The sequence below is a fragment of the Tupaia chinensis genome, unplaced genomic scaffold (assembly GCF_000334495.1).
Source record: "Tupaia chinensis unplaced genomic scaffold, TupChi_1.0 Scaffold145396_1, whole genome shotgun sequence".
Taxonomy (NCBI): domain Eukaryota; kingdom Metazoa; phylum Chordata; class Mammalia; order Scandentia; family Tupaiidae; genus Tupaia; species Tupaia belangeri.
This window is the reverse complement of record NW_006205257.1, coordinates 1355850-1365302: the sequence shown is the minus strand read 5'-3', so window position 1 is coordinate 1365302 and position 9453 is coordinate 1355850. Positions and strand designations below refer to the sequence as shown.

The 9453-nt window shown below is 55.3% G+C and overlaps 1 protein-coding gene across 1 annotated transcript in view; it reads right to left on the bottom strand.

The window, feature by feature from the left end:
- The window catches only part of PEPD (peptidase D), a 170469-nt gene that overhangs the window by 7814 nt on the left and 153202 nt on the right, over nucleotides 1–9453 (bottom strand). The window lies entirely within an intron of this gene.

Sequence of the window (9453 nt, the reverse complement as noted above, 5' to 3'; positions counted from 1 at the left end):
TCCTGCTGTGGGCCTCTACTGAGGCCTTCTCTAGGAAGCCCTCCCTGACTGCAACCTTTTGCGTTCTCTGAGCTCTACCACCACAGCACAGCACGATGGCAAAGCTGGGGCCTGGTCGTGGCCTGAGCCCTGAGAGGGTAGGGCCTCTGTTCTGGTCCATGCCCAGTGAACACATGGGAGTGGGCAGTAGCCCCTGGCTCTCTTGCAGCCAGTGCTGTGCCCTCCACCCTGCTCCTCTGCAACCCCAGAGGAGGCTAGGGTAGCCTCTAGGTTAGTGCTCCACTATCTACCTCATCCAACTGCTGGGCTCAGGGGATTGAGACCTCTACTACCCAGAGTAGCCCCAGGTGACTGGTTGGTCTTCTGAACCCACCAGACCCACTCAGGCAGCACCTCTCCTGCTGGGCTTGCAGCCTGCCGGGTAGAGGCCTGAGCCAGCCCTTTCAGCCCCAGGAGCATCCATCACTGCCTCGAGGCCTCCTGCCCAGACCGTGACAGCCCCTGGGGGCTGAGCAGGCCAGGAAGGCCGAGGAGGGCCCCACATGCTGCGTCCTCAGAGCTGCTTCCAGACAAAGAACTCGCTTCATCCTCGGACAGTGGCCCTCAAGGGATGAGGCTGTGTGTATGCCAGACCCTGGGGGTGCAAGAGGGAAGCCTGAGGCCAGGGTCCCAGGCCAGGGTCCCAGGGCAGGCCCCGTGGGCTGCAAGGGGCTAACTGGCAGGCCACACTGGCGCAGGCTGACAGCCTCCGCCGCCCCACCCTGCAGAGGGAGTGGAAAGACCCCGTTTACTGCAGAATGTCTAGGGACCCACTCACCCTGCACGAGGGCAGGGTTAGCATCTGCTCAAGCTGCAAGCGCAACGCCGAGGCGAGCGTAGCTGCCTGTGCACCCTCCTCGAGGTTCTCCCTTTGAGTCCTGGCAGTGTGTCCGGAGCAAGCAGGAGCCAAGGAGGGCAGGGAACTCACCACCGTCGTAGGGCCAGCAGCAGGGGTGGACGTAGGCCTCCCAGCCCTGCTCCCGCACAGCGGGTGCCCATGGGTATGAATGGTCCTCACAGCCCTGGCTGCCTGACTCTGCACCATCTCTGAGGACGAGCTCTGACAGGAAGGTCAAGCCCTCAGACCCCTGCGCTGCTCCTGTCCAGGTGGGAAGCAAGGCTGATGGCACCCCCGACCCCGGTTCATAAGCCAGTTGGGGCCGCTGCTGCCCCCTGCATCCCTCCCTGGCCTGCTCATACTCTGCCCTCACAGCGCTGCTCTCTTGCCACGAGGGCTGTCCTGGGGGTGCTGGGAGCCCCTCCGCTGACTTTGGGTGGGCAGTACTATCCCCATCCCCCGCCAAAGCCAGGACTCTGAGGCTAGGGGCAGCGCCAGGAGTGGGGTGCTGCATGCAACTATATGGGGTATGCATGGAGTAACAGGGGTCCCTCAGATAGCATGTGATGCAGCTGTTTTTACTGACCACGATAGGAGTGGCTCCTTCAGGGGTGGAAGGATTAGCGGGAGCCTAGGAGGAAGAGGTGGGAGGAGGTGAAGGCCCAGCAGCCCGAGGCAGGGGGCGGCAGGGTGGGCAGGAGAGCGAGGAGGAAGAGGGAGGCTTGTTGGCTATTTGCAGGCAATGAGCATGGAGTCCCCAGTGGCAGGGCAGTGTGGAGGGGTAGAGTCTGAGGGACTAGTATGCTGTGTGGCTACAGAATGTTCTGTGGCTATGGCCATGGCCGTGGCCAACCCAGACACCGGCTCAGGGCTGCCCCTGCTGGGCTCACTCAGTCCTTCCCAGCACCTCCTCCCATCAGCACTCCATAGCACCCATGGGGACTGGGTGGTCTGTGGGGTGGTCACTTGCCCTGACACAAGCTACGGGGCTTGGGTTCCACCTAGCCAGACGCCACACTCACCCACGGCTGTCCCTGGACGGCGCTCTCCCAGGTGCTACTCTACGCGGCCTCCTTAGCACTCCTGACCCCTGCATCTTCCACCCCCATCTGAGCGAGCCCAGCTCTCCTTCTCCCCACTGACCCTGAGTGACAGTAGGGATGTGCCCCTCTGGCTCCAGGATCTGGTGGGGGGAGCGGGAGCAGGGCCTGCATTCCTCAATCCCTTTGGGACTGACTCCGCCAGGATCTCTGTGTATTTGGATCGTGGATTTCTGCCTCTCCTCTGGGCATCGTTGAGTGATTTCCTGCTTGTCTTTATTTACTCTTCCCTGGAAGGTCACAGGAAGCAGTCGGGCAGTCTCGGTGGGGTGTTTGTCTTGGCCCAGGAGCTGAACCCACAAACCCGGGGGCATTTCCACTGGGATGTGGCAGGGGGCTGACCTGGCCATGGCCTCCTCAATGCTATGTGAGAGGCGACCTGCCCCCTCCAGAGAGCAGTTCTGTGGGCACTGCGCTGGGTGTGACCCTGACACTGTCAGGCTCTGTCCTGGGACATCAAGTACAGGTGGGAGTGCGTGGTGGCTCTGCTCCAGCCCCTCCCACAAAGGATCCTTGAGACCCTAGGGCAGGCTCGGCCTGTGTGCACAGAAGGTGGGTATGAGAGGGGAGACTCGGGGAGGACCTGCTTCACGTAACCTGAGAGACAGCCAGCTGAGCTTGGCCTGGTCACTCCGGCCACCCTGAGGTGTGTGCCTGCCCTAAGAAATGGCATAGCCAGGCTGTCCCCACAGGACGGGTGACCAGGCAAGTGCTGGGACCCAGTCTGGGCCCTTCTGGGTGTGATGTGGGGCCCCAGGGACCTGCCTGTGCACTCGGCCTCTTTCTGGACTGAAGGGGTTGCTGGCAGGACAGCAACTGTAGGGGTGCCATGCAGGTCCTGCCAAGCTTTCCTGTGGACGGGTCGGCCCAGACTCAGCCACCACGGTCTTAGTAAAGGGTAAACAGCATCGATGACTAGAAGCCTGGAGCTCCGAGGTGGGCACAGGGAGACCACGTCTCTGCAGACCTCTCCCCATCTCTGGGTGGAGCGCAGCAAATGGCCCTCCATCCTTGTCTCCTGTAGCCGCCTTGCTCGCCCCCCCCCATTGCGATGCTCCTCAGCATGACATTCAGGGGCAGGGCGGGCCCCTTTACAGCCTCTGGCCTTGGACTTCAACCTCTTAGGCACGTGAGAGGGGAGTCTTCAAAGACTTCATGAAAAATGCATGTCATGAAGAAACTCTGGGGCCAGGTGGTGCAGCAGGGTAACATGGATTCCCATGGGAAAGGTCCCCGGGGCCCATGACCTAGGACCTCCCTGAGTATGCCAGGTATACCAGGCCAGCTGAGACTGCGATGGGTCACAGCATCGAGACCCTGTTGGGGGTGCCTGTCTCTGTCTCTCTAATGAAAAATAAATAAATAAACTTTAAAGAAAAATAAAAACTATAGATGGATTTCAAAAATTTGTTTGGGGTGGGACCAGCAGTTAGCGTAATGACTATGTCGCTGGACTCCCATGTAGTCGACCGCGATTCGAGTTCCAGACCTAGTGGCTTAAACTCACGCCGGGCGCGTGTGCGTGTGTGCCCAAGATCCCAAGAGGAGAATGGAGGAGAAGGGATTGCGGTGTGATCATTCCCCCTGGGGGGTGATTTCTCGCTTTCTGTCTCTCTCTGTCTGGTGAGCGCCCTATAGCAAAAAACCTCTCCAAAAAAAAAGAATGACCTTAATAAAGTGATAGAGCATTAATTTTATTCATGTTCAGATCTTTTAATAGTATCTAGGATGAAACAGGAAATCTGCATAAAAGCCCTTCTGTCGTAATTGAAATACAATGGTCCCTTTGAGGCAAAGCACTGGTGCAAACTGAAGCTTCAAGCTCACCCAGCTGCTGCTTCCTTGGAACACCATTTTTACTGGAAAAAATGATGGGCAAACTCTGGTTATTCACATTTGGATATCTGACAGACATTTTCTCAAAAGTGAAAAAAGTGAGTCTGTCACTTAAAGGAAAACAACTGAGGGTATACGACACCAATGATAAAATTCAAACTTTCAAATAAAAGTTAGAACTTTGGAAACTAATTCTCCCTTTGTGAGCTTGACGGCTTTCTTACACTTAGAGACTTTCTGATGAGACTGGTCATAATTTCAAGAGATGAAAAACTTTTTTAATAACGAAATGTGCCAATACTTGGAAGATCTGTGTAATTCAGTGAACCAACACTTTCCAAATGACCAGTACATGATGTTATGAACTCATGTGTAACTAAAAGTTCTCTTCAAATTATAAGAGGCCTCTTTCTGGACTGAAGGGGTTGCTGGCAGGACAGCAACTGTAGGGGTGCCATGCAGGTCCTGCCAAGCTTTCCTGTGGACGGGTCGGCCCAGACTCAGCCACCACGGTCTTAGTAAAGGGTAAACAGCATCGATGACTAGAAGCCTGGAGCTCCGAGGTGGGCACAGGGAGACCACGTCTCTGCAGACCTCTCCCCATCTCTGGGTGGAGCGCAGCAAATGGCCCTCCATCCTTGTCTCCTGTAGCCGCCTTGCTCGCCCCCCCCCATTGCGATGCTCCTCAGCATGACATTCAGGGGCAGGGCGGGCCCCTTTACAGCCTCTGGCCTTGGACTTCAACCTCTTAGGCACGTGAGAGGGGAGTCTTCAAAGACTTCATGAAAAATGCATGTCATGAAGAAACTCTGGGGCCAGGTGGTGCAGCAGGGTAACATGGATTCCCATGGGAAAGGTCCCCGGGGCCCATGACCTAGGACCTCCCTGAGTATGCCAGGTATACCAGGCCAGCTGAGACTGCGATGGGTCACAGCATCGAGACCCTGTTGGGGGTGCCTGTCTCTGTCTCTCTAATGAAAAATAAATAAATAAACTTTAAAGAAAAATAAAAACTATAGATGGATTTCAAAAATTTGTTTGGGGTGGGACCAGCAGTTAGCGTAAATGTCGCTGGGCTGGACTCCCATGTAGTCGACCGCGATTCGAGTTCCAGACCTAGTGGCTTAAACTCACGCCGGGCGCGTGTGCGTGTGTGCCCAAGATCCCAAGAGGAGAATGGAGGAGAAGGGATTGCGGTGTGATCATTCCCCCTGGGGGGTGATTTCTCGCTTTCTGTCTCTCTCTGTCTGGTGAGCGCCCTATAGCAAAAAACCTCTCCAAAAAAAAAGAATGACCTTAATAAAGTGATAGAGCATTAATTCTCTCATGTAGTCGACTGTGGTTCGAGTCCTGGACCCAGTGGCTTAAACTCATGCCGGGCGCGTGTGCGTACGAAGATCCTGAGCGAAGAATGGAGGAGAAGCGATTGCGGCGTGGCCATCCCCCCAGGGGGCGATTTCTCACTTTCTGTCTGTCTCTCTCTGTCTGGCGAGCGCATGCGCCCTATAGCAAAAATCTCTCAAAAAAATTTGTTTGTACTGCAATAAACGTATACTTTAATACCATTATTTTGTGGACAGTTTTTGTTTTGCTTTGTGTTTTCCTAGTGGGTGCAGACACTCACCAGAAAGAGATACAAAGAGAGGCAGAGGAGAAAGCTCCCCCCTTGGATGATCAGGCCACCATCCCTTGTCCTCCACCTGTCCCTCCTATTGGCATTTCAGGTATGTGCACACACGCATGCCCAGCATATTTCTCAAGCCATCAGGTCCAGGATTTGAACTGCATAGTCAGCCCTGTAGGATCCAGTTGCCAGGCTCTGGAACCAGTCCCATGTTTCCACAAACTTTTTGACGTTCCCATGTACATTTCGCAGTTGCCCATGTAAGTCTGCAAATATGACTTGGGCAAAGGTGACCAGCCTACGCAATGACGGAGCTGGTCCCGCCCACCTGTAGGCAGCAGGGAGCGTGTGAGGCCAGCATCGCACATGCAGGGTTGCAGAGGTACCAGCCCACCTGGAAGGCTGTGCAGTGTTCGTGCTCGGTGGGAGAGGCCACGCCTAGCCTCGGGGTGGTGGAGCTGTGCTCACAGACACAGGAGAATATGCCACAGCCCACTTTCCCACAGCACCTGAAATACTGGTCGCTGCCATGATCAACAGTATTCCAACAGCGAACGCTCACAGCCCTGCTGTGAAGAAAACAAGGAGAGGCGCTGTTTGGGGACTGCTTCACAGATGCCAGACTTACAGCAGATGGGTGACGTGCTCTGCAGGCAGTTTAAAAGGCAGCTTGATCAGTAGATGGGGTAATGGTTACATCACTGGACTCCCACATGGTCGACCGCGGTTCAAGTCCCGGACATGGTGGCTTGACACACACCGGGAGTGTGTGCATGTGTGGCCCAAAATGCCAAGAGGAGAATGGAGAAGGGACGGTAGCGTGGTCATTCTCTCTGAGGGGGGCGATTTCTCACTTTCTGTCATCTCAACAAGCACACACGCCCTATAGCAAAAAAATCTCTTTAAAAAAAAAGGTGGCTTGAAACTCACAGCGGGCACCTGTGTACATGCCCCAAATCTCAAGAGGATGGAGAAGAGATTGTGGTGTGGCCATTCTCCCTGGGGGGGGATCTCCACTTTCCCTCTCACTGGCTCTCTCGCTGGTGAGTGAGTGCATGTGCCTATGGCAAAAACCTTTAAAAAAAAAAAAAAAGTAACTAAAAGAATTTTAAAAAGGACATTCTCCCTGGGGGCTGATCTCTCACTTTCCCTCTCACTGGCTCTCTCGCTGGTGAGTGAGTGCATGTGCCTATGGCAAAAACCTTTAAAAAAAAAAAAGTAACTAAAAGAATTTAAAAAAGGACATAACAGTCCTCTGTCCCCCTTGTTCCTCCTTGTGAATTTTATGCAAATTCATATTCTTACTCCCCCTTTCTTTCCACATAAGGGGCAGGCTGGCCATTCCATCCTGGGCTTTTCTGTCTTCCCAGCTTTTCTGTCCTGGAGACTCTCCCTCATTGATATTTAGAGGAGGCTGCTGCTTTGTAAGCAAAACAATTTGGCACCAAATGCTATTATTTCTGCAGCTGCTAAAGCAGGTGAGTCCAATCAAGGCTGTCACCAGATCAAGGAGCTCATGTACTTCCGGGTTTTCCTTCTCTGTCTTCCTTCTGGGGCACATCTGCATTTCCTGTCCTTGGACTCACTTATTCAAGGCCTGCTCCTGCTGGACAAGTGAGGGTGTAGGGCTAGGGGGTGGGAGTGGGGCATCCCTCCACGGCTCCTTTGCTGCTGGTGGGGGCTTTGGGAGATAAGACTAGAAAGGCCTGATCACAATTTGCCTCTGAAAACAACAGTCCCCGAGGACCTCTCCAAAACAGCGTTTGGCCCAGCAACCGTGGCTGTTGCTCATCCAGCGACTGGAGGTGGGGCCACAGGGGACTGTTCAGCCCAAGGCTGAGCCATCGAGTTCAGGGTCCTCAAGAGGCCACATCCTGGGGCTCGACCAGTTCTGGGGCTTGGGACTGTTTCCCCCTCCTCTTTTTTACTGCACAATATATTTTAAAAGTTTTTTTTCCATGAAAGAAACAGCGAGAGATCCTTCCCAACAGGGCCTTGATGCTGCAGTCCACACCCAGCCTCAGCCAGTCCAGATCAGGGCATGTGAGTATTTGGCACACCAGGGAGGTCTCTGGATGCTAACTCAGAACCTTCGTACGAGGGTCGGCCTCACAGGGCATTGTGTTTTACTGCTGCGCCACTGACTGGCCCCCGTTTCTTTTCTTAAAATAAAAGCTTTGGAGTCACATGTATCTGATCATTATAGCCCCCAAAGTCAGAATGCACCCAGAGTTCAGCCTTCAAGGCCTGTCATAGCCGAGGGCCCCCGGTGGCCCTGCAGCCTCCACCCACCATTCCCTTCACGCTGGAGACTGCTCAGCTAGCTCCCCGCTGGCCCTTAGTGAGGGCATGTCACCATCTAACTAGCCAGTGTATAGAGCCTGCCTGGAGTGGATCAGGTCTGGGACAGGGCAGGGGACTAGCTTGGCCCATTTTGGGCACAAGGAGACTGAAGGGCCAGAGCAAGGCACACGGCCAGCAGAGGCTGAGCTGGGGCCTGGGTTCTGGCCTCTGAAGCCTCGCTCGGAGGCCCGACTGTGCCATTTCTTCTCCCTGCAGCGATCCCCATGTGGCTTGTAGAGGATACCTTATTTATTATTTTTTAGAGAAAGTTTTGCTATAGGGCATGTGTGCTTACTAGAAAGACAGAGAAAGAAAGTGAGAAATCATCCCCTAGGGGGAGATGGCCACACCACAATCCCTTCTCTTCCATTCTCCTCTCTGGATTTTGGGTAGGCATGGATACGCATCCAGCTGGAGTTTTAAGCTGCCAGGTCCAGGACTCAAACCGCGGTCGCCCATGTGGGAGTCCAGAGACGTAACATTAAGCCATTTGCTGGTCCCTCATAGAGGATACCTTAGCTCCCCCTACCTGGGTGGGATGTTGCTGCAGGAGCATGCCTACCTCTCTGGGATCCTGAGCTTGGCTCACATGGGGTGCTCTCTGACGTGGATCCTTGCGAGGGGCTCCAGGTGGGAGACCCTGGCTGCAGCCTACATGTCCAGAGCAGGCCCTGGTCAGACAGTTCTAGCTCACTGTGCCAGAAGGGCTGAAAGTACTTCACAGCTCGCTCTCAGCGCTCCAGTAGCTTCTACACCTCTGTGCTGCCTCGGTTCTGCCCCATCCCAGACCCGTGCTCCCCACCTGTGAACGTGTGCTGGATGGCACCAAAGAACCTAACCTGGCGAGAACGCACTGCCGTTCACAGCTGGGGACGCGGGGCGCGTCAGCTGTGCCTGGTGTGGACGAGTCACCAGGTCAGGATGGAGCGAGAGATGGGGAAGCCCGTCCACACTGCAGCAGTGTGTTTGGAAGCCCTGGAGGGCTTGAAGCAAGAACAGGAGAGGGCCATGTCCTGAAGTCCTCCCTCCAGACACAGGCAGCAAGTCAGGAACCCCCCACCCCATCACTGTTGGCAGGAAGAGCCGATCACCAGGGCTGGGGTCTGACCCTGCAGATGCCACCCAGGAAGGAGCGTGGCCAGACCCTGAGGCTCCCAGAAGGCCCACCAGGAAGTTGGCCTTGCATGGGGTGGGGGGGACACTGTGCCTCCAGAGGACCTGTGCCTGTCTGCTGGGCCGTGGCTGCCTTGCAGTGGGATGCCAAGGAGCCTGGTGGGGCCTGGGGCGAGGTCAGGGACACGGGTAGAGGCCGCATCCTGAAGGCTAGTGTGGGTGGGGGAGGGGGAGCAGGACCTGGCAGCCAAGGCTGGTTGCTTGTCCTGGGTAGGCTGTCCCTACCCAGGTGGGGGGTGGCCTCAGACAGAAACTTTAGGCCCAGACTTAGACTTGGCACTCCCACCATGGCAGTGACAATGACCGCTCTGGGCCACTGTGCTAGAAGGGCTGAAAGTGCTTCACATGGTTCAGCTCAGTGTGGACAAGCTTTTGCCTCCCCACTTATAGGCAACAGTCACCTAGAGGAAGAGTTTTCCATGCAGGGTTGGAGCGCAGCTGAGCAGGCCTCGAATCTGCTCTAATGTTTATCCAGTGCCAATGTCCAAAGCCACCTAGGC